At 39.2% G+C, this 26,275-nt stretch overlaps 1 long non-coding RNA gene across 3 annotated transcripts in view; it reads right to left on the minus strand.

The window, feature by feature from the left end:
- Positions 1 to 18,441, minus strand: part of LOC114096351 (uncharacterized) — a 251,648-nt gene extending 233,207 nt beyond the window's left edge. For 2 of the 3 annotated variants that reach the window (XR_011707977.1, XR_011707978.1), the window contains exon 1: positions 18,345 to 18,441. This is a non-coding gene — a long non-coding RNA (uncharacterized lncRNA). The other variant, XR_003583407.3, reaches the window with a different exon arrangement.
- Positions 18,442 to 26,275: the final 7,834 nt, after the last annotated feature.

A 26,275-nucleotide genomic window follows, 5' to 3' on the forward strand; every position in this document is an offset into this window, starting at 1 on the left:
GCAGGCAGACTTCCAAGAGAAAACAGAGAAACTGGCAGAGTTGGGCATCCCTGGTTCTCATCCCAGACACCCCAGACACCCCAGGGAGGAGCAGGTGAGGAGGTGGACTGAAGCTAATAGATGTCCTTCCATGTGGAAATAAGAGGGAAAGGAAATCAATGTTGAATGTCTGCACGGTGGAGCACTGCTCTTTTTACTTGGGACATTTCCTCCCTAGGCCATATGCCACTCGGGGAAGCATTGTAAGCATTAAGAGCATTGCTCTGCAGCCCACTTGCCTGGATTCAAAATTTGGCTTCATCAGTTTCTAGCTAGTAGCTTACCCACTCTGGGGTTCAGGTTTAAAAAGGGGGGAAGGTCAAGAGGGGGATTGTTACATATTAATAACCTATTTCATGATTTTAATGTGAGAATTAAAATAATGAATGCAAAGTACTCGGCACTGAATATTGTTGACTATTATTATTAAGTACCTTTTCCGCATGTTGCCACATGTTATACAAAAGTGTTTTTATTTAAGAACCAGAGAATTACTATAGGAAGTTTGATAGCTCATGTTGGATAAAGGGTTCTCAACCAGAGGGCATTTGACAATGTCTAGAGATATTTGGTTTTCACAATTGAAGAGTGCTATTGGCACCCAGCAGGTAAGGGGTGAGCAACGCTGCTAAACATCTAACCAAGATGTGGGACAGTGTTCCACAACTAAGAATTGTCCAGCCTGGATTGTCAGCAGTGAAGAGATAAAGAAATCCTGTATGAGATAACATCAGAGGCGAGCTGCGTGTGGACAAAGAACTTTTAAATTTATATTCAATTTATTAGGCAAATTTACATTCATTTTATTAGGTAATTATATGTAATGTATAAACCCAACACCAGAATACATCAGGTAGCCCTGTGCTATATTGACAAGAGGGTATAACAGGAAAATAAAAGGCAGAAACTATTCTGTTGAGTTTTCTTTATTTTACTTAAAAACTAAGTTCTTTTGAAATTTTTTTAAATTTCTTTCATACATGACAATAGTGGAATGCATTACATTCATAATTATCCATTCACAGCACAATTTTTCATAACGGTATATAAAGTATGTTCACGGCAAATTGTGCTGTTATACATGAGCTCTTCTTTTTTGCATTACAATTCTTAATACACCTTTATACCACAATTTATCATATCTGTTTGTATATAAGGTATGTTGACACCAAATTCACATCTTCATACATGTATTTTGTAAATTTCTTCTTAAGGAACTGTAACTCAGCCTGATTGCCCTGCTCACATTAAATAATGACTATTTTTGATTCTCCCCACTTTAATGCTGCTTCCCTATCCACAGCTGGCCATGAACCTCTCTACAGGATGGACATATTCAACCCACAGTGTGTAGAGAGTTCTTTGATATATGTGTGCAATAAGCACACACGCAGTGTGTCTCTTACTTCTCTGAATAAATTTCTAATGGATAGAAGTGATTGACAATTTTAAAATCAGCATAAAAACATTACCATATTAATAGTAAATTTTGTGTCATCATGTATTTTCTCAATTAACACAGATAAAAATAAACCTGAAACCTACTGCATGGATGTATCCTTGAAGTGTTGGGACATGGTGCTGGAGGAAATTGGGAATCTTTTAAAATATGTTCTATGTAAATTGTGATCTTTCTTAAATCCATCATGGTTTTGGATCATGTCCCACCACAATCCTTAAAATGCCAAAGAATCTGAATGCTTATATTGGGGAAAAAATCTTTGGGTAATTCCCTTTGGATATTTTCTATTTAGCAGAGCTGCAAGAAAATCCCATCCTCTCACCCCAGCACTGCTGGTCTCATCTGTGTGTCCTAGCATGGTGCTCAGCCTGGGTCTAGGTGGACAATTGGAATGAGAATCCAGCAATGCTTGTCCTATCTCCTGGACAAAAGATTGTATACACTGATATATATGGAGATGAAAGAAGAAATAGTTACATGAGAGTGCATACTTAAAAGTCACTTAAACAATACAACTTACTAATTCAACTAATGAGAAGTACACCAGCAAAGAAATTCGAGAGTATTGGTGCAGTAGCTCAAGGACATCAGAGTCATACATCTTTAAAATCTTTCTGGACTGTCAATCTTGGTTGATTTTTTTCTGACAATCTTGTCCTCTCATGGTTCACAAAGACCACAACATCAGTTATAGCCAAAAGCAAAAACAAAAATTAGAAAAAAAAATTTTCATTGCCTATCTCTTTTTATCAAAGGAAAATCTTTCCCAGAAGCTCTCCTCGGGGACCACTGACAAAGTTCACAAGTTCACATTGTCAAGTCTAAGTTGCAAAGATATGGAGAAAACAAGCATTGGGATTTTCAGCCTCTATGGATAGTGAGAAATGGGCATTTCCAGCAAAGAGGTACCTACTCCAGTGGAAAACAGAAAGTGGTTAAAAAAAAAAATGATGAGTGTTTCCCATCCATTCCCATCCAGAGCCTAGATGCAGCCATGGCTCCTTTATATAAGGGCTGTAATTCCAAACTAAAGGGACATATATTTAGACTTTTTTTTTTTAATTTTTTATTGTGGGTTGTTCAAAACATTACAAATTTCTTGACATATCATATTCCACACTTTGATTCAAGTGGGTTATGAACTCCCACCTTCACCCCATACACAGATTGCAGAATCACATCAGTTACACATCCATTGATTTACAAATTGCCATACTAGTGTCTGTTGTGCTCCGCTGCCTTTCCCATCCTCCACCCTCCCCCCTCCCCACCTCTCCCCTCCCCTCCCCTCCTCTCTCTCTACCTCCTCCACTGTATAACCCTGAGGGTCTCCTTCCATTTCCATGCAATTTCCCTTCTCTCTCCCTTTCCCTCCCACCTCTCATCCCTGTTAAATGTTAATCTTCTTCTCCTGCTCTTCGTCCCTACTCTGTTCTTAGTTACTCTCTTTATATCAAAGAAGACATTTGGCATTTGTTTTTTTAGGGATTGGCTAGCTTCACTTAGCATAATCTGCTCTAATGCCATCCATTTCCCTGTAAATTCTATGATTTTGTCATTTTTTAATGCAGAGTAATACTCCATTGTGTATAAATGCCACATTTTTTTTATCCATTCGTCTATTGAAGGGCATCTAGGTTGGTTCCACAGTCTTGCTATTGTGAACTGTGCTGCTATGAACATCGATGTAGCAGTGTCCCTGTAGCATGCTCTTTTTAGGTCTTTAGGGAATAGACCAAGAATATATTTAGACTTTAGCTCAAGAATACCCTCTATTCTAAATCAATTTTTGTTCCAATTTTTCTCTATAATCCATTGCTTCCTGATTTATTTCCAAAGATCTTTATGAAGTTTTCTTTGTGTCCACAGAAATCTAAATTCCTTGTAGAAAAATATTTTTAAAAACACTAATAAGCAAGTACTAGACAATATAAATTATACCACTCTGAAAAGAATACTACTTATGTTAATATCTTGGTGCACATTTCTTTAAATATTGTTGTATTATTGGGTATACATATATTTTGACAAGTTATTTTCCTCGTAGTATTTTCTTCTATTGCAAAACAAACAAGAACACAAGACAGTTTACTGTGCTTCACTTTGAAAATTGAACTATTTTGGAAAGCAAATTGAACTATATAGAAGGTAGCCAATGCCAAGTGACAGGCAAAGAGTAAGAAACGGAATCATAAAAGAATTTGGAATGCTGTCAATTTAAAGTTAATTCATCAAGTTTATATATCAGTAAATGCGAAGCTACAAAGTATTTGGCAGAAGCATAACATCTAGTGAAATTAATTTCCAGCCTAGCATTTGAAATGAGAACACCATTAGCTTTCCATGCATACCCTTGTTGGCTTTGACTATTACAGGCATAAATCCTTCCTCTATACTCTACTGTAAATAATGCTGTAGCATTAGAAGGATTTAGGGTATTAAGTGTTTGTTCAAGTTTGCAAAAACATTTATATATTATACAAATAGCACCTTCATCTTCCAGAGCTTTCTTTGAGCTTTCTCAAATAACATACTCATGTTCTTCCTAAAGTAGCAAATATAATACCTTTAATCAGCATCACAGAAACATTTGTCTTGTACTTAGGGAAATACCTGCCCCCATCTCACGGATATCATGACAGCTTGATGGAGTGATTTTGACCAGACATCTTGACCTTGCTCTTTTGATGCTGCTGTTTGATCATGGGAATATTTTGTTGTGGTTCAAATTCCAGCTCTACCATTTATGAGATGTGTTCTGGTGACATGTTGCTTAACCTTTATAATGCCTCCATTTTGTTACCTATAGAGTAGAAATAATATGTATCTCACATCTTGTGTTAAGGACTAATATTTTAAGTGCTTCTGTAAGGTCTAGAAGCTAGGTTGCTCCATAAATGACAGCAATGACAAATCAGCAACCATGGTATTGATGATGGTATTGGATGAAGACTATTACAAATTAGTACTAAAAAGGTACTCTCTCCTTATCTGAGGTCTGATAGAGCCATCCCTAAATATAGGCAGCTTCAATGAGCTTAATTAGGAAAATTAAATTTACATAAATTTTTGCAGCATCAAAAGAATTTAGAGGCAAGAGCACAACCTCATGTTCAGCAGTGGCACTTACTGATCAAAAGGGATGCTAGAGTCAGATGTACTTCTCACATTTATCTCCTTCCTCAGTGCAATGACATAATTATTTTTTTATTAGCACACATATTATACAAAATAATGGATTTCACTGGGGCAGAGTCATACATTCCTACAGGGACTTTGATCCTTTCCACCCTCCATTACTCCCCACACCCTCTTTCCCTGCCCTCAGATCCACTCTTCTTCTCTATTAGTTGATTAATTTTTAATATATTAATGACTCACTTTATCAGGCATTTACTAGGTGCTTCTATTTTTGTCTTGGTATGACAAATATTCTAGTAGTTACCACTGGAAAATCTGGATATACTCAGCCAATCGATGGTAAAAAGAGACTATAGTTTGGAAAATGCTACTAACTTGTTCACTAAAACGCACATTAAATAAGGAACTACAGTTTCCCAGAGAACTTTTGTTACTTTGGCTTTGAAAAAGACCATAAATTCTTAATTCCGTGAACATAAGAGTGTATAAAAAAAAGAAATTTTGACCCTTGGTGTTCTTGTCTGAAATTATGAGGGAAGGCAATATTAAATCTGAGTTAGCACAATAACAAATCCAGCCTGACAATGTATATGGTGACTAAAAATTTTCTCAAATCAAGATGGAATAGTGGAGCTTTTCAATGACTCATTCTCATGAGCAAATGATCATGCAAGTGGGTACACACACAAACACACCCACAGACACTCATCACCAACATACACAAATCAATCCACTCCTTTAAGAGCTCACTATCATAAACCAGCAAGAGAGGAAAGGAAGAAGGAAGGAAGGGCATATACCCAAAGGAAATTAACTTACTATGTTGAAGCGACACCTGCATTCCCGCGTTTTTTGAGGTGCTCTACAAAAACCAAGATGCAGGATCATTCAAGGTGTCCACTGACAGATGAGTAAAGAAAAATGTGTTAATGTGGGGTACATACACAATGGAATATGATTCAGCCATAAAAAAAGTGAAACCTTGCCATTTGATGCAATAAGGATGATGAACTAGAGTACATTTTGGTAAGTGAAATAAACCAGGCACAGAAAGACAAATATGGCATGTTGTCACTCATGTGTGGGAGCTAAAAATGTTGATCTCATAAAGTAGAGTAGAAAGTGGCCACTAGCGACCAGAAAGGGTAGGAGGGAGGGTAGGTAAAGAGAAGTTGGATAACAGTTACCAAAATACAATCAGATACAAGGAATCAGTTTGAGTGATCTATAGCACAGCAGGATGACTATAGTCACAATAGCTTATTGTATATCTCAGAGTAACTGGAAGAGAGAAGTTCAAAGTTTCCCAACACAGAGAAGTGCTAATCACATTGATGTGATCATTAAACACCATATATGTGTTATCATACTGTGCCCCATAAATATGTACAATTATTTTTAAAATTTTCCAAAGAACCAGATAACTATGTTTAATCAATACAGCATCAGCTTTTGCAAAAAGCTGAAAACCTAACACTAGACCATTGCTCAACCTTTTGTCTATAGCATATTATAAATCCAACCACTATTGTCCACATACAGGACGATATTGAAAGGCTCAAGGCATTGCCAAAAACAGGGACAACATAATCATAACTATGTCTGGAAAATGTCTCACAGGATTTATAAAACTCAGTTATCCAATCATGTCCTCAGTCTTACAGTAAGGGTCATGGTTCTGGAAGGATTCTTTATTGCTCTTAATTTGTTCCCTTATAAACCCATGATACAAAGTTCTCACACATTCCAGTAAGCATTTAATGGATGTTCAATACCATTTACCTCTTAGTAACGGAAAATTATTCCCACCTCCATATGCATCATATGACCCTTTCAGCTCTAGGTTCTGCCTGGTGTCTTCAAGATGATGAGTCAACTCAGTTATGGTAAAAGGAGACATTATTCACAGATTACATTAGTCAAGTGTTTCTATAATAATGCAATATTGCAATACTTTCCCAAACTCAGTAGTTCACAATTACAAGCATTTATCTCTTGCTTTTGGGATGGTGAGGCAGCTACAGTTTGGCTAAAGGAGCCGGTGTGTGTTCTGCTGAGCAACTTTACTTCCTGTTACAGGGCTGTGGGACATGGCCTCCAGGCTGTGAATAGATCTGCACCACAAGTCACAATTTGGGGCCCAAGCAAAAGGAACATGAGCCCTCAGAATGCAAAAGAAGCAAGCCCAATCACACAAGGATATTTCCAGCATCTGCTCATCTCACATCTGACTACATTTACATCTTCATGATCAAAGGAAGGCACACTAGCCAACCTGAGAAATCCAGGGAGTGGGGAAGAAGAAGCATGTATCACTCATGCTGAAGCCACAGCAAGTAAATGCATATATAATTCTGTTAGTGAGAAGTTAAGCATTCAATTTACCACACTTAGAAAAATAAAGTAGCACACAAATTGAAAACTCCTGCCAAAGGACAGAGTACAGCAAGCAACACTGATTCCTATATGATGACTGAGTAGGTGGCTACCTATCCAACTGCTTTTCTAAAACATCCAATGGCCCTCTGCCTGCCACAGTTAAAACTTTTATTATAAATTCAATTCATTAAACCATGCTTAGAGGATCTGTTCTAGAAGATTCCAGCAAAACTTAAATTTCCTGAGAGGAGAGTAATGGAATGAGTGTCCAGAACCAGGCACCACTAGACTTGAGTCCTGGTTTCTACACTGACCAACAGGGTGACCTTAAGTTGCTTAACTCTCTCAATCCTCCAGGTTTTATTTGCTAGATTGATTTTTGGTTATTTATTTCATTTATGTCTATACATTGGCAGTAGTATTGACCTCATGAAAAGGTAGTGAAGATCAAATGAGCTAATCTTAAGAACATTTGGTGCTTAATTTGTTAGTTTCTTTTCACCTCTGAGAATAGGACCCACTTACGAGATTGGCTGTTTTCTTAACAGCAGAGAAGAGAGAAGAGAGATGGTGACTATATATCCTGAACGTCCTGGAACTTTATGTATGTATGTTTATGCCTGTCATACCATGAAGCTTTATTTCTTATTTAGAAAACACCATCATTCTTAAATGGATGACCTGGTGGTTTCATATGAGAAAAAATGATGTGTTCATCACCCTCTCCATTAACACCCCCTAATCCGATTGTAACATATACTTTACTGACACGTCCTTTGCTCTGTGAAGAGGTGCCTGACCCTACTCTGCTCTTCCCTGGACCGGGTGCCCCTCCTACGTGCTTTGTAGCATGAGGTGGCTCTCCATCTTAACATTTATCATGCCTTCTTGCAATCGCACATTTATGTGGATCCCTACTACACAAACAGCTGTCTGTTGTGTTCATTCAGCAGCATATAGGAGACCCTGGTGGGCCTCTATGATTTTGTCCTGGCTGGTATCCAACCCTTCTTGTGATATCTCTTACTGACACTATTTTCATCCCTGGCTTTACCCTTAACTGAAAGCTTCACCAAGGCCCTATGCTCAAAAAAAAAAAAAAAATCCCCCTTTTGCTTGCAACACTTTGAGTTGGGGTTGGAACTTCCAATGGAAATAATTCTAACATGGAAACACTCGATCCTGACCAATGGCGTATCACCAGTTTGGGTGCTAAAATATGGAATTAGGTGAGTGAGTTAATGTAGGGTGGACTCTTTCTCTTCTCTTTAAATGGGAAGCAAGATTGAGGTCACTAAGCTGAGGGTTACTGGCACAGGCAGGGCACTGGACCTGTTGCTCTGAGAAGCCTGGAACAGAGACCCAGGGAAGAGGGGCTTGAGGAACACTGACAAACAGTGGGGAACTTGAAGGCTGCTACTAGGAAACTTCCCCAGCCTGGTCACTTGGTCCGGGAATGGCCACACGCTTCCCTCAGGATAAAAGGCAGCGTCCTGACAATGATGGGAGGAGAGGATCAAATAGCTCAGCTTCTTCCTGAAGCTGATGTGTATTTTTAGGAGTGAGTGGAACTCATTAGTACCGTGACACTCCCGGTGTAGCCGAGTCACGGAGCTGTCTGTTGGCCTTTGATGCCGGCATGATACAGCTGCCCCTGCATGTTTGCTCTGAAAGTAAGATCAGACACCTAATCCTCTCCCACAAGCCATTACATGTTAGAAATGCCTGATTCTCCCCAGGCTGCCCAGAATCTTCAGACCTGTCATTTTTTTTTTCTACTCATATCAGAGGGGATTTTCTTTCCTCTGCCTTACATTTCCACAGCTTCAGAAAACTCTACGTGATTAAGGGATTTCAAATACCAGGGATGTATTACAAAACTTATTAAGTAATTTGAGTCTATGCCTCATTTTATATTCAAAGAAGTAGGATGAACACAAAAGAAAATGGACCTTCCCAGACCCTCTTCTAGCTATGTGGTTGCTGACAGTCTTCCAGGTGAACACCTGTGACAAAGTGGCAATGCATGATGATTAGTCACAATTGTGATAGGAAGAAGTCCCCAGACATTGGACTTGGCACATACAAAAGTATCCTCTTTCCAACTGATTTCTGTATAAAGACAGAGGTATGAGCAAAGACGGGACAGAACTAAGTCACTGGAATCAAGAGCTGCCGACTTCTGATCTGGACCAAAGCCAGGTACCATGGCTTTCAAACCATATTCTTCAACCTCTCCCTGTCAAGTGCATGTCTGACAGGAGTTTGCTGAAGGCTTTCTGATGATCAGCTAGTTATTCTTACCACCATCAAGATTTGCTGTAAGGGTAGTGATAATTCCTTCTTGCTCTTTTTCTCATTTTTTTTAACGAACCCAGATTTTGGATAAGGGTTTCAGCAAACAATTAAATTTTAATGAGAGTTGAGTTATGTATGACTGAATAGTCTCTCCAAGAGTTTTGTGTTTTTTCAGAGTTCGATTGGGGTTGTAACAAGATATTTCTCAGTCCCGTAACTTGTATACGGGTGATACTATGGGCTAGAACAAATTCAGCCTATATGGAATGGTCCCAATTCACTTCATCATTGGCTACCTCTTTATTCTTTTACTTTCCCACATTCCTATTGAAAACTATACTGGAGAAACTTTTTTGGGGGGGAGGGCATGGTAACTGTGGATTGAACTCAGCATCACTCGACCACTGAGCCACATCCCCAAATTTATCTGTATTTTATTTAAAGACAGTGTGTTACTGAGTTGCTTAGCACCTTGCTTTTGCTGAGGCTGGCTTTGAACTCATGATCCTCCTGCCTCAGCCTCTGGGATTACACACGTGAGCCACAGCACAGACCTGAAAACACTTTTTAAATGTAAAAAAAATTAAATAAATAAAGTCTCTATTCCCTTTTTTATAAGCCAAATTTCATAATTGTTAAGGATAGAAACCTAACTCCAAGTACGGTAGACAAAAACAGAATGTATTAGCAAGTTCAGGAGTATATAAGATAGGCAGCTGAGAGAAAAGCTGACAACTGAAAACTGGTGCTAGAATAGATCTGGGACTGTCACCTCTCCCTTTCCCTCTTTCCCTCCCCACCACACACACACACACACACACACACACACACACACACACACATCTCCCACCGTCTACCCTTCAGTCTCATTTTCACCCACCCCAGCTTGACAGTAGACCTGACCCAAGTCGCCTGTCTCCACCACCAGACTGGAGATGCTCATTATTCTCACTCATGGCAAATTCACAAACCCTAGGGAAAGGTACTATTTGATCCAGGTTGTCTCTGATGCAACATGGAAAAATCAAGAGTAGCCAAGAGCTGGGCCTTCAAGAAGATGGCACCACCCACTCAACTGTGGGAGCGAGAGGAAGGAGCATCCCTAAGAAGAAATACGTGTATGTGTTACAAGACTACTTTACAGATAGCATTGATCACTGTGGTGCACCACTAAGTAAAAATTGCAAGACATTAAATATATCTTTAGTATGAAACCATAGTTTTTGAAAATAAACTTGGAATATATTTAGGAAGGGCAGAAACTTCTCAGCCCTATTCACTGCTTTGTCCAAACATAATACCTCAAAGAACACTTGTCAAATGAATAATTACAATAAAAATTGGAAGAGAACAATAACAGAAACTGTATACAAATACTTAAGTAATAGCCTCTCAGTGTAAGACTACAGAAAACTGTCATTCATATATTCATCCATATATATATATATATATATATATATATATATATGAATATATATATATTCACTTTTTCTGAATGTTTAACTACTCTACAGTTAGTATGTATCACTTTTAAAATCAGCAGAGCAATGTTGTTATTTTAAGGAAGTTTTATGACAAAATGTGTATTCTCTATTTTAATGGAAAGAAAACCGAAGTGTTATCAAGTTCCCTTAATGGCCACCAGCAGCTTAGCCTGAGATAGAGAATTGGGGGGTCTGCTTCCTCAAGCCCAAGGCCCCCCCAAACCCCCAGGGAGTGCAGGCTGTCCCAGGAAGTAAAAGTTTGTTCACAGCTGTTCTGTCCCTGCACTTGGGGGGGGTGGTTGGGAGGTGGCAGGGGCCCTCCACCTTCAGGTACCTGTGGTTGAACACCTAGTTAATTCAGAGTCTCCCAATTCAGCTCCTGTGGTGGCAGCTACCAGAAAGGCAAGGAAGGGGAAAGCACAGGGCCTAGCTGCTCCTCTTACCTGTGTAGAAAGAACTCAATATGTTCTCCCTCAGAGAATTTGGGAGCCCAACAGAAACAGAGATCACCTAGTCCAGTCCCCATTTCACAGGGAGAAAACAGATAGAATGAAATGACTTCTGCAAAGTTATTTAAACCATTTTGAACCTCAGTTTTCTCATCTGTCTAGACCCTGAATAAGATTCTTTTTTCTTTTTTAAGACCAATCTTCATGTACACAACATGAGGTTCATCAGCGTCCTAAGAGACATAAATGCAAAGGCCTTAAAGAACAATGTAGATCCTGGGAGATAAGCAAAGGGAAAAAAGGCATTGCTCTGGCAGAGCACAACCAAAACCTTCCTCACAATCTCTTTTGCATCCCTCTTTGAAGGCCCTGGCCTGAGTGCCATTTGTTGTAATGTACCTTTTGCCCACCTCAAAATCCCAACTTTAGGACTGAGGGTGTGACTCAGTGGTAGAGTGCCTGCCTAGCATGCATGAGGCCCAGGTTCCATCCCTAGCACCAAATACACACACACACACACACACACACACACACACCCTAACCAGCTTTTCTCTACTCAGGCAAGTTTTTCTTCTCCACCCCAAGCTAAATTTCCCGAGTCTTCTGCATTCCTAATCACATAAATTAATGTAGCCAACTCTCCCTCCACTTTTTACCCCATCAGAACAATCATCAGTTGCTGACCAAGAAATGAAAACAAAACAAAAGATTCTTAAATATGTAAAATTCATTGTTTTTTTTTTCTTATTGTTTTGTTTGTTTTCTAATTCTTCAATCACGCAGTAGGCAGTAATGGCAGGGACTTCACATAGCTGTGTGTGAGAAACAGATAAGGTAATCTAAGTGCAGGCACAACACACCATGAATATCAGCCTCTGCATTCTACTCCACCACCCTGTCTTGTTATATATTCAACTTCCTCCACCATTATTTTTTTCCTAGTGATGCATAGCTCTTTACAGATGTATATATGTCAGAGGCAGAGGTCATTATAACAAAAGAATTTAGATTCACCTCTAGGCATCCTGCATTTCCAACTCTGGATGCACTGCCATCTCCTCTCCAAGTTCCGCCTACCTCTCTGGCCCCTCCCTTTCAGAATCCCTATATAGCTGGGGTGCAGAAGGAAAACTTGCAAAGCTGGTTAGGGTAGCAGTGGCACATCCTTCAAAATGTCCATCTCTTTGTTTATACACAGAAATTCCCCCCTTTTCAGTCTCTGAGGTTAAGTTCTTATTGGAGGAGGAAAGAGACTCATATCTATAAGTACACCAGAGTTTTGAAACCACAGCTTGCAAGGGCTCAATTCAGGTGTTAGCCATGAATTTTGCTCCCAGGTACCTCTCTTAGGAGGGCAGAGAGCTTCTGTTTCCAGTCTCAGTGATAATCATTCTTCTCTTTGCTTACCCATACCTTCCTTTAGTTCTATTTATTGTGTGAATATCTTTCTCTCTCGAGTCAAATCTCTTTTTTTTTAAATAGTTTTCTTTTTACATATACACAAATATGACTTTTCAAAATGGCATAGATGTGATGATCACAACTAGGGTGGCTTCTAGTGCCATTTTTTTTTTTTAACACTGTAAAATTCCCTATTTTGCTTGGTTTTATTTCTCTCCCTTCTCCCTTCATGGTCATCCATGACATTCATTTTTCTGTATTTCTCTTCATGCTTACATGATTGTATGTGACCATCTGCATACATACAGACATAGTAGAAATTGCAGTTTTATTTTATAAAAATTAGTTCATATTTTACAGATTTTTCTGTATCTTGCTTTACTCATACAATATTTCATGAAAATCCCTTTCAGTTACCTGGTGTGAGACTAATTCCTTTTCATTCACTGAATGCATAATATCACATGGGATGAATATTTCCTAAATTGCTCACCATTCCTCAGTTGACAGGCATTCATTTCTGTCCCAGTGTTTGCTCAGGTAATGCCATAAAAAACACTCTTAAACATACATTCTTAAGCCTGGTGCTTTTCTTTTGAACAGTCTCTCAGAAGTGAGATTTTTCTGGATCTAGGGATATATATCTTTATTTTAATAACTATTCCTAGTTTCTTTTCCAAAAGACTATAGCAATTCCCATTTCCATCAGCAGAGTATAAGAATATTCTCTGCATGCCCACCATGAAGAGATTGTGCTCTCAGGGCTGTGGCCGTCTGGCAGGGTTTAGGCTATCTCCTTTTCTTCAATTTGTATTTCCTGGGTCTTAGTAAATTCCAGCATCTTTATTCTCTCCCGAATTGCCTCTGAATCCCCTTTGCCCATTTTTCCATTTAGTACTCTTCTCCCTAGAAGAGCTCTTTTCTCAGTAGCCCTCTATTCATCCCCTACGTAAGAAATAGATTTGGAAAAATATTTATAAACTATTAAAGGTTTATACAGCCTTTTTCCCAAAACAAGGGGTTTTGTTGTAGTTAACTTTATATAGTCATTGATTCTGGATATTAAATCTTGTTTAAAAATCTCTTAACTCCCAGAACATGTATATCTATATCTCTTAGACTTTCTTGCAGGCATTTAAAATTTGTTTTGTTATCTACATTTAATTCTTTAATCTGACATTAAGAAAAATGATCTAAGACTTGGGAATACAGGAAAAGAATGATTCTATGTCCTTTCAGTTATCCTAGGACATTATCTAGGAGGGCCATGAAAGGATTATGTCCATCTCTTTGCCCTTAGGACTAAGAAATGTTCTCTTTTTGATTTACTATTTACTATTAATTAGAACCCATACTCTGTGATTTTTTCATTAATTTCTATGTTTTTCTCCAGTCAAGAGGCAAATTATGTCTGATAAAGAAAGGAGTTCACATTGTAGTTTTATTTCCCTGTGAGCCATTAACCAGTTTGTCTTAGTAAGCTTGTTCTAGTCTGCCCTTCCTGACCAACTAGCTGAACTTTTGCTCTTCAAATTCTTTCTAAACCAGCTTTCCCATCTGCTGGAGCCCTCATAAATGCATCTTTGATTTCTGCTCAATGCATATTCATATGAGAATCATGTTTTGAATTTTTTAAAAATCATACTTTGACACTGAAATGCATTTGCTTGTATAACACCAGGGAGGTTTAATTTGATTTTCCTCCACATGAACACTCAGTGGTGCCAGCTCCCTTCATTAATTTATCCTTTCCTTCTCTCAATAACAATGCTTACTTTTTCCATGCCTCAAAAAAAACTTGGTATATATAGTAAGCATGCACCAAATATATTTTGGGTGAATATTGCATATTCACATGTAATGTAAAAAAATAAAAACAGCATCACCCTGAGGGGAAAGTTCTATGTATCAGGATTAACTGATGATATCACATCGAAAAAGATTAGTAATGAAGACAGATGGTCTGAATAGGTTGGGAAACAAGAAACAAGTGAGCTCAGAGATTTTTCAGGACTGTCATCTTTGCAAGGCAAACCAAGACCTAACTTTATGCAGTCAGTCCTATCTCTTGATTCTACTCAATCCTATCTCTTGATTCTTCCATTTTTCTAAGCTATGAATCTGTTATTTTACCAATACTATTAGCTTGCTTGCTGGAACTTTAATTTTCTTGTTCAAAAATTTTTCCTCTATTTATGTTTGTATGCTTCCAGTTAAATCTTAAGATTTTTTTCCAATTCTAAAAAGAAAATTTGGAATTTCATTAAGAATTTGTACAGTCATCTATTAATTTTTATAAAGTTGGTATTTTGTGATTGTAAGCCTTTCTATCCTAAAACATGGTGTGTCTCTCCATTTGTTCAACTCTTGCTTCATGTGATTCAATAATGTTTTCATGATTTTCTTTATACAGATCTTGTATCTTGTTATCTTTATTACTAAGGATTTCATAGATATTGAACATGGAACATTTTTTCCATTTCCATTTTTAGGATTTTTTTTTTTTGCCAGAACAGAAAAAGACTATTGATTTTTATAGAGATTTGATATTGCTATCTTGTATACAAATTCCTTACACAATTCCCATCATTTTTAATAGTTCATTTGATTTCACACTGGTTTGATCTTTCTCTGGCCCTGGAGTGCTTTCAGAGGGAGGAGGAAAAAAAAAAAACACAAATCAACCGCTAGTTCACATGGCTTCTTTTCTCTGTAAGTATTTACTTCTGTTAGCAACCTACCCTTTAACACATTTTATTTTTTCTTCTTAATGCCTTAAAACTTGCTATAAATGTGTTTATTTTTATCGATGTTTAAGTTCTACTTGAGAGAGAAAGAAGAGCCCTCCAGGAATGTCATCCACAAGGAGGCTGTCTAAATATAAAAGTCTCTAGAGATACACCAGATCTTGAAAAAATGTGATGGAGAGGGACACAAAGCAGTGGAAAAATACAAACAGCATCATACTGAGGGGAAAGGGATATGTATCAGGATTAACTGATGATGTTGCATAGAAAAAGGTTAGTAATGAAGAAAGAAGACAGAGTCTGAATAGGTTGGGAAGCAAGAAATAAGTCAGGTCAGAGAGATTTTCAGGACTGCCATCTTTGCAAGGCAAATCAAGACCTAACTTTATGCAGCCCAGGAAACAGTATTGGAAACCTAAGCAAAACTAAAAATCCAAGCACTCTATAGCATTGTGCCCATTTTTTAAAAAGTGGCTTGATGTAATCATGTTCAGAAGAGCACACTCAGATTAGTAAATACCTTTTTTAGTCTTCTGCTTCATCTAGACAGCTCCTTTGTAATATTCCTGACTGTTAATTCTGTATTTTATTTTGTAGTCCTTTCCCCCACCCTGACTTTTAAAATAAAGTGAAAAAGGAAATATGGTTATCATCTTTTTAAAGAAATAATATACCAGTACTTGACTTTATGTAATTTAATCATAGTATTTTCTAGTCTTTAAAATCAATCACCTTCTGAATTCAAATACATGGAAAAAAGATTCACCAAGAGCACACATGATTTCAAATCCATTTGTTCTTCATGTTAGCAGTGTTAAAAGAGGCATTTCCAGCTAGCCTATACTTGTTTTAAATGTCATGAGTGACAGGCTTTTTCCTTAGAGGAAATATCTTCATCTGCCATCATCTGAGTCAATATTGTTGCAAGGGACATTTGATCAGACTAATAAAACACCGAATTTTTCAACTTGGAAAAACAAAAGACTAGTGAAGTATCCTGATATCATTTTTCATGAGGCCACAAGAAAAATTCTGCAGACAGAACAGCTGTATTCTCTTTTGGCTTTAGAAAAAACACACACAAAAGGATCAGCAAGTCGTTTTTACCAGGAATCCATCGGGAAGCCCAAGGTGGTCCGATTCAACTTCCCTCACCTTCCACCACCTCACTTTGCTTCTTTTTCTTGTCAGAGGACTGCACAGTCATTGCCCTGGAAGGCCAGGGCCTCTGTGGTATGGATCTAGCCTTCCCTTTACTTCCCCCACCTTCCTTTATCAACCCGACTAGCAGGAGTGTTGTCTGCTCTGATCATCCCACCCCTGAGCAATTATTCCACAGGAAAGTGACTTTCAAACTTCTCTTAGAAGGGTTCACAATAAATTTTTTTTTTAATCTTAACTCAGAATATAAGCAAACTCAAAATAACTAAAAAAAAAAATTTCAAGAGATCATACTTGGACAATCTGTGACACACTTTTTCTTCTGCTTTACCTATTTCTGTTTTTAAAAGACTCACCAAATCAATCTGGATCACCCAGAATTTAATAATCGGTCAGAGACCTCAGTTTGAACAAAGCTGCTTTCATCCATGCAAGAGGAGCCATGTGAAGGGGGAGAGTCAGGTCACAGGGAAAGAGGCTCAGAGCTGCAGCAGGTGAGGATCCCTGAGGCACTGCCCAGAGCCACAGCTGAGATTCAGTGAGCATCACCCCCCACAGCCCCCACACATTCCTCAGAGTAAGAAGTGACACTCCTGACTTGAAGAACCATTGAATTATAGTAATGACCAAGTCTCAAGATCTAAAGTCCCAGATAAAAAAAAAAAAATCATTCAATTGTTCATTCATCATGCAGTCATTGAAAACAAGTTAATTGAGCACCTACCACGTATCTGGAAAATGGAAGCTGAGGGGTCATTTTCACATGATACACCACATTCTGACCTCTTTGTACTTAGGTGTATAACTACATACTGAATCTTACCAGGTACCAGGAGGTAGACATAAATTAGGGAACAAGAAGTGTCCCCCCACTTTTGCAGGAGAATTATGTGTTCCATAGAACCATGGATTTTATTTTTAGTCAATGGTTCTTGACCAAGTTTTAATTTTTGAGCCCCAGGGACATTTGGCAGTATAAAGAAACATTTTGGGGGCATACCTGAGGCTTATTACCAGCATCTAGTAGGTAGAGGTACGGGATGCTACTAATCACCTACAGTGTACAGGACAGCAAAGAATTATCTCACCCAAAATATCAATAGTGCTGAGGTTAAGAAACCTCTGTTTAGCCCTTTTCTTTATGATCAGTGCACATTTTGTGAGATCATGAGATGAGATTCAGGTGGTTCAGTGACTATGAATAGTATTTTCTTCCTGGGGATGCTAAGTGACTTACTCCTGGTTATAAACAAATTTTTTAAATTGCAGCAGTAGGAGGTAATGGGGAGGAAAGCAAAAATTAACTGAGCACCTCTGTGCATGGAGGACAGTACCCAGGGGTGTGTGGGTCAGAGTGTGAGTATTGGTGGGCGCAGGAGAAACAGCAGGGCAGGATGTACAGGGCTTAGTTCGCCAGAAACATTTCTTACTCTGACACTGTGAACCTTATTTACAATCAAATCCACAAACTGATTAACCAAAAAAGATTTAATGGAAATCTAGTCACATTCACCATTTTCAAAAAGCAACTGAATCCTTAAATACACATTAAACTTTAAAAATTAGTCAAAGAAAATGAGTTCAAGCAGATCTAAAAGCATTTCAAGACAATAAAAGCAAGATATCAACATTCACGATACCCAACACACTTCAGTAGGTAAAAAAGTTACCTTAAATGGTAATATACAGCATTAGGTGCTGCTTTAGTCAGCTTTTCCACTGCTGTGACTGACAGAACCAACCAGAACAGCTGTAGAGGAGGAAAGTTTGTTTAGGGACTCACGGTCTCAGAGGTCTCAATCCATAGACAGTAGGCTCCACTCCTCAGGGCTGAACATCATGGCGGAAGAGCGTGGTGGAGAGAAGCAGCTCATATGATGATCAGAAGCAGAGAGAGAGACTCCACTCTCCAGATACAAAATATATACCCTATAGCCACACCCCCAATGAACCACTTCCTCGAGCCACACCCCACCTGCCTCCAGTTACCACTCAATTAATCCCACCAGGGATTAATTCACTGATTAGATTAAGGCTATAACCCAATCATTTCTCCTCCAAACCTTCTTCATTGTCTCACACATGAGCTTTTGGGGGACCCCTCATTTAAATCATAACAGGTGCAATGTATTAATCTCTGAACCAGGACCTTATAAGTAACTGAACTTTACATTCCTCAAGTTTTTCACATTATGGGAAAAAATAGAGACTCCATCACTTAGTATCCCTGAATTGTCAGCAAGAAAAGGATGCTACGTTCAAAAATTGCACCCAGGGGCTGGGGCTGTAGCTCAGCAGCAGAGCGCTTGCCAAGCATGCGTGAGGCACTGGGTTCAATCCCCAGCACCACATAAAAATAAACAAATAAAATAAAGGAATTCTGTCCATCTACTATTACAAAAAATTTTTTAAAAAAAACAGTTGCATTCAGAATCTATCTAGAACAACTCTTATGATCAGTCTTTCAAGGAAATTAGATTTTCGGTTTCATTTAGAAAAATAAAGTGACTTCTGATTTTTAGGCATAGCATTTTGTCTTTTTTTAAACCTTTGGGATCTAAGGAGTATTCTTGCTCTTTTAGAAGCAGTGGCTGGAGAACAGCTCTCTGGGTGGCCTTGGATTGACTCAGGTTTCCCTCTTTGCTTGTTTTCAGTCCTCAACAATGACTGTAAAATGTGCAACATTTTGTGATAATGAAGAACCAGCTGGAACAGCTTGGGCTCTGTCTCTGACCCTCCTGAAACAGGATGTCCTGTAACACATCAGCCTAGAGATTCCTGTTACTCTGGGATGTAAACCCCAGGGCAGGCTACTTTTCAGGGACCCTCACCTGCATGCAGTTGGGTCACACACAGAGAGACAAGATCCCATCTGCCTAGGGTAGCTTCTGTGCACCTATTAGGGCCAGAGCACCATGAATCCTAAGCATCTGTTGACCCTTGCTGCCTATTTGCATGATATTAAAGCTGCTTCAGCTTCATAAAATGTGTATGTGTTCTGTTGCTCCAGATTAGTGCAAGTGATAGAAATTGGCATAACCCACAGCATAGTGGGAGAGGTGACTGGAGTTCCTTACTAGGATTGATATCAGTGCACAGGAAGCCTTCTTCACAGGGGCTCAAACATTGAGTGGGAGTACAGAGGTGTTCTCAAAAGTATTCTTTCAACCTTGGATTCTACAATTCTTGAGTAGAAAGTGACATTTCTACTAAAGTAAATAATTTTCCCCTGCATTTCTTCCCTGGAAACATCTGCCTCACCCCTGAAAAATGACCCAACATTTCAACTGCATGTGTCCTTATTGAATACATCAAACTCTCCCTTAAATCCCACTATTTGGGAAGGCAAGTGTTATATTTAAATCCCGAGTACATTTCTTGGCATTAGAAATACATAATACAGTATTGTGAATATGAGGCCTGTTTATGGCATTGCTTCTCTGAGGACAAGTTTCGAGATCAGTTGACAATTACTATTCCTCATCTGGCCTCAGGGTCTCTGACAAAGGAGCACAGAGCAGAAAGTAATTATAAGAAGCAGGCAGAATGTCAGCAAAGTGGCATAATGTGGCACCTTGAGAATCACCAAGGAGAAGGATTAAGGAAAATCATCCAAAGTAATTATCCCAAAGACCAGTGGGGATGAGACAAATCTCCTACTAGTTCTCAAGATGCATCCTAATGTTACTCAACCCAGGAGGACTAAAGGAATGTTTTGCTTGAATAATTTGACAGAATAAAGAATACAGTTCAGAAAATCTGCAATTAAATGTGCACCTGCAAGTTCGCTCCAGCCTGTTGTGCTTCTATCTCACTTCCTTTCTAATGTGCCATCTCCCTCCCTCTCTCCCCTCATTCTCCCTATACGTACATGTAGAAATGAATTTGTTTTCAAGTTTGTGTTCCAAAACTAATTCCATTGAATGGTATTGAGTTCTGAAGTCATTAAAAACTAAAGTCATTTAAAAAAATGTTAGACCGGGATGTAGCTCAGTGGTAAAGCATTTGCCTAACATGTGCAAGGACTTGGGTTTGATCCCCAGCACCATGAAAAAAAAATGTGAAAAGATGGTATTTTAGAATGAAGTCAAGAGTCTTTCACTCGAGAGACTTCAGAGTGATGACTCCTGGTTAGGAAACACACTCCATTGCTTGCTTGCTCTTCTCTCTTAACTACTTAGCTATACAGTATTTGAAACTTTGAGGACAGAGCCTGAATGCTCTGTCTCTTCCACACTCAATTGCTTAGCCAATCCCCAACAGATTTCCTCTGTTTTTTTCCTATCTAGTGAGTCTTGGAATTAACATATGCCCAGCTGCTAAAAATCATTGCTAGGCTTTCATGGAACTCCATAGTTAAAGATTCCACTCCAGACCATAGCACTAGAAATGTGTCTACAGAATAATCTTGCTTAGGAATTTCAAGACTGAATTAACTATCTTTCATTTGCATTGATGACTGAGACCTTGAAAATGATTGGACCTCAGTCTGAACATACCTAACTATCAGTCAGTTCCTGGTTCTTGAGATGAAGTCACCTCTCTGCATGTTCTGTAGCCCTGTTCTGCAGCATGTTTGGTGAGATTAGTCTACCCACTGCCAGTTGGATCTCCTGACTGGGTTTTTCTGGTGGTAGAACCTCGACAGCAAAATTTAAACTTTGGCCAAAATTGGCTCCTTTCCATCACCCAATGGGCTTCCTTTCTCACAATCCAAATATGTATGCTTTGACAAAGCAAGTTCGTTTTTATATTAGGCTAATAGAAACATAATTACAAAGCTAAGTGTGCAAGTGAGAAAATCATGGTGCCTATCAAAGTCAAGAAAAAAAATTGAGATTTTCAGTTCTCCCACTTCTAAGGACAACTCTATAATACTTGAGAAGTCAGCATTTCCCATTTGAGTAGACAAGACAGGGTCAAGTTGACGGATGCACAGCCCTGCAGCATTGCTCCCCAGCAATTTTTTAAGAATAGCTTAGCCTCTCTGAAGAATGATTCCCAATGAAAACCCAGAAGCTTGTCATGAGTGTTAGGGTCATTTCTTCCCATAGCCCCACTGTATATCCTGAGTGAGTTTCTCACTTCACAGGCCATTTTTATGGCCATAATTCTTGCAGCTAGGTGAATGGCAGCCTCCCGGGAAGGCATTAATACACTGTTACTCTGTTGCACTGTGCACAGCTTGAAACACAACTAATAAATTTCCTGTAAATTTTTCTCATCCCCTTTAAGCTTTAACTTTCTCAAGATGTGTGTGGTGCTGCTGAGCTGTCAAAGAAGCTGTCCCTGGAAAGCCTCTCATTTGTCTTTTAGTGCCAGTTCTTAAAAAGTCACAAAGCAAAACAAATTACCCCCATAAAATTATAATGGTGAACAGCAAAATTCATAGCAGCCCTCCTCCGGGAACGCAGCTGCCACAATTCATGCCTGCCCACACCCGTTAAGCACCCATCTCCTCTGCACTCAAGGAGGGGTGGGCTCCAGGGAGTAGCCTCCATGACTTTGAAGGGTGGTGTGCCCACTTGGCCACTTACCCATTCCACCCCAGACCGCTTCTGCCCTCACCATACCACCAAAACTGCTCCTGCCCAGGTCATCAGTGTCAACCTAGAGGTTGTATAATCCTACAGGCAAATTTCAACTATTATTTTTTCTGACCCCTAGAGAGAACTTGCCACTCTTCATTATTCCTTTTCTCCTGTGAGAAAAATATCTTCATCACTTGGGTTCCAAAATCTCTCCCCCTGGATCCGGTTTTCCTTTCTGGCTGTTTCTATTTCTCCAGCCTCTTAGACTATTAACCCTTCTCTCTTTTACACTCTTTACTGTCTTTATTCAACATCCCCTCTCTCTATACACAGGTTCCTCTGTCTGTGCCTCTGTCTCTGTATCCCTTTCTCCTTTCCATCTGGAGAGTTCCACTTATCTTTAAATCTCAATGGAAGTAGCCTTGCTTCCAAGAGGTCCTCCCAGATCCTTGAGACCAGAATCATTATCTTTGCTCTACATGCCCAGAGCCCACTGGATGTGCCTAGGTATTAGCTAGAGACGACAGGGGTGGGAGAAGAGGGAGGGGGAAAGCGTTGGCTGTAAAGGGGCCCTTGCCCGGCAATTGGTCCAGAGGAGTCAAAACACACCATGGGATGCTGTGAGAACATAAATTCCCTCCTCCCCTGTGTGAATGGGACTATGGAAGAAATCCACCTTACAAAGGTGGGCAGACTACTCAGAGACACCGAATGACACTGCCAATCTTCTTCCACCTTCCAGAAGGAGGCCGAGCACTCTCTCTCATAGACTTACAGACACACATTACGTCCCTAAAGTCACCCCTGTGCCCACAAGCTACTCTGAGGGTCAGCTGAGCATTGTATGACCTTCAGCCAGTGGCACTGGGCCAGAAAGGGCAAAGTGATCTGGATGCACAGGTGCATGCCCTCAGTTTTTACATAACACAGGCAAACAGGCGACAGCTGCTCAAGCACCCAAGTATCAGGTCCAAAGAGGATGGCTACCTGCCACTCCAAGGTTTTATGCCTCTTCAAATGCCCACCCCCTTTCCTAACCAAAGCCTAATCACTTGGAGCATCTTGGCCCCCCATCAATCCACTGACCCTCTATCCGGGGTGTATCTCACTTGCTCTTGCCCTTCCCTCCTCTTGCAATAAACCTGATCTAAATGTTACCTTTGCCATGTTGTGCTTTTTGTTTCTGCACTGGAGAAATTGTCCTAATCTTAAACATTACACCCAAAGAGGAAGAAATGATCACAGTGCACCAGAGTTGACTCCCAACCTCTGGTAACTTGCCCTTTTCTAATATTCTCTAGAGTTATAGTATTTGTACCTTTAATGCTCTCTTTTCCACTACTCTAAACTTCCTGAGGTCAGGACACTCTCACTCACAGCAACGTCCCCAGTGCCTAGTACAGTGCCTGACACACAAAGGATGGCCCGTAAACAGTTCATAAATTAATTGAATTGGCTTTTATAGCCTCCTGGTGGTGAGCAGGAGTTAAATTTTTGCCTTCTCTCTTTGTATTAAGCACCTTACTTTTTTGTCTGTCCACATCCAGAAGTGTATCTAGGATGACTGGAGCATGACTCATCCACCTTTACCTCCCCCATCCCACATATTCCCTCAGACATTAGGTGCTTGGTAAGTTGTTGGGAGCTGCCACATAGGAGTGAGCATGGACCCTTAGCCTTGAGCCACGGAGGTGTGAGACTGGTTTCCGCTGTGCACAGAGGTAGGTGGATCTCACCTCCACTCAGCAGAGGAGTGAAGCTCTGGGAGTGGGCGTCACCCTATGTGACTGGGCTACACCCCCTGAAACCCAATCCCTTGCCTCATTTGGGTGGAACATTTATTTATTTACTTATTTTTTTTTAGTTTTATTGATTTTATTTTTTAAAATACATGACAGTGGAATGCATTACAATTCTTATTACACATATAGAGTACAAATTTTCATATTTTTGTACATAGAGTATGTTCATGCTGATTCATGCATTCATACATGTACTTTGTTGTTTTATTGGGGTTTTTTGCATTATAATTCTTATTACACATGTATACCACAATTTTTCATATCTCTGTTTATATATAAAGTATGTTGACACCCAGTTCGAGTCTTCATACATGTACTTTGGATGATGGTGCCTATCACATTCCACCATCCTTGCTAATCCCCTGCCCCTTCCCTTTCCCTCCCTCCCCTCTTCCCTATCTAGAATTCATCTATTCCTCCCATGCTCCCTCTCCCTACCCCACTATGAGTCAGCCTCCTTAAATCAGAGAAAACATTCGGCATTTTTTTTTTAATTTGGCTAACTTCACTTAGCATTATCTTCTCCGACACTATCCATTTATCTGCAAACGCCATGATTTTATTCTCTTTTAATGCTGAGTAAAATTCCATTGTGTATATATGCCACATTTTTTTTATCCATTCATCCACTGAAGGGCATCTAAGTTGGCCCCACAGTTTAGCTATTGTGAATTGTACTGCTATAAACAATGATGTGGGTGTGTCCCTGTAGTATCCTGTTTTTAAGTCCTTTGGGTATAGTCCAAGGAGAGGGATAGCTGGGTCAAACGGTGGTTTCATTCCCAGATTTCCAAAGAATCTGCTTTCCATATTGGCTGTACCAATTTGCAGTCCCACCAGAAATGTATGAGTGTACCTTTTTCCCCACATCCTCTCCAACACTTATTGTTGTCAAAAAGATTGTGCAACATGATAAAGTGGGATTCATCCCGGGATGCAAGGTTGGTTCAACATATGGAAATCAATAAATGTAATTCATCATACCAATAGACTTAAAGATAAGAATCATATGATCATCTCAATAGATGCAGAAAAAGCATTTGACAAAATACAGCATCCCTTTATGTTCAAAACACTAGAAAAACTAGGAATAACAGGAACATATCTCAACATCATAAAGGCTATCTACAATAAGCCTCAGGCCAACATCATTCTAAACGGAGAAAAATTGAAGGCATTCCCTCTAAAAACTGGAACAAGACAGGGAAATCCTCTTTCATCACTTCTATTCAACATAGTTCTTGAAACACTGGCCAGAACAATTAGATGACAGAAATCAAAGGGATATGTATAAGAAAAGAAGAACTCAAATTGGCACTATTTGCTGATGATATGATTCTATACCTAGAAGACCCAAAAAATTCCACCAGAAAACTTCTAGAACTAGTAAATGAATTCAGCAAAGTAGCAGGATACAAAATCAACACCCATAAATCAAAGGCATTTCTGTCCATCAGTGACAAAGCCTCTGAGAAGGAAATGGGGAAAACTACCCCATTCACAATAACCTCAAAAAAAAATAAGATACTTGGTAATCAACTTAATTAAAGAGGTGAAAGATCTATACAATAAAAACTACACAACCCTAAAGAAAGAAACCAAAGAAGACCTTAGAAAATGGAAAGATCTCCCTTATTCTTGGATAGGCAGAATTAATACTATCAAAATGACCATACTATCAAAAGCACTATACATATTTAATGCAATTCTGATCAAAATCCCAATGGCATTCTTCATACAAATAGAAAAAGCAATTATTAAATTCATCTGGAAAATAAGAGACCCAGAATAGCTAAAGCAATCCTTAGCAGGAAGAGTAAAACAGGTGGCATCACTATACCAGACCTTAAACTATACTACAGAGCAATAGTAACAAAAACAGCATGGTATTGGCACCAAAACATACTGGTAGACCAATGAATGGTACAGAATAGAGGACACAGAGACTGACCTACACAATTTCAGTTATCTTATATTAGACAAAGGCGCCAAAAACATGCACTGGAGAAAAGATAGCCTCTTTAACAAATGGTGCTGGGAAAACTGGAAATCCATATGCAACAAAATGAAATTAAATGCCTATCTCTCACCATGCACAAAACTCAACTCAAAATGGATCAAGGACCTAGGAATTAGACCAGAGACTCTGCGTCTAATAGAAGAAAAAGTAGGGCCCTAATCTTCATCGGATTAGGCCTCAACTTCCTTAATAAGACTCCTGTGGCACAGAATTAAAACCAAGAATCAATAAATGGGATGGAATCAAACTAAAAAGTTTCTTCTCAGCAAAAGAAACAATCTTTGAAGTGAACAGAGAGCCCACATCCTAGGAGCAAATTTTTACCACTCACACATCAGATAGAGCACTAATCTCTAGAGTA

This window comes from Marmota flaviventris, chromosome 7 (assembly GCF_047511675.1).
Source record: "Marmota flaviventris isolate mMarFla1 chromosome 7, mMarFla1.hap1, whole genome shotgun sequence".
NCBI classification, from domain to species: domain Eukaryota; kingdom Metazoa; phylum Chordata; class Mammalia; order Rodentia; family Sciuridae; genus Marmota; species Marmota flaviventris.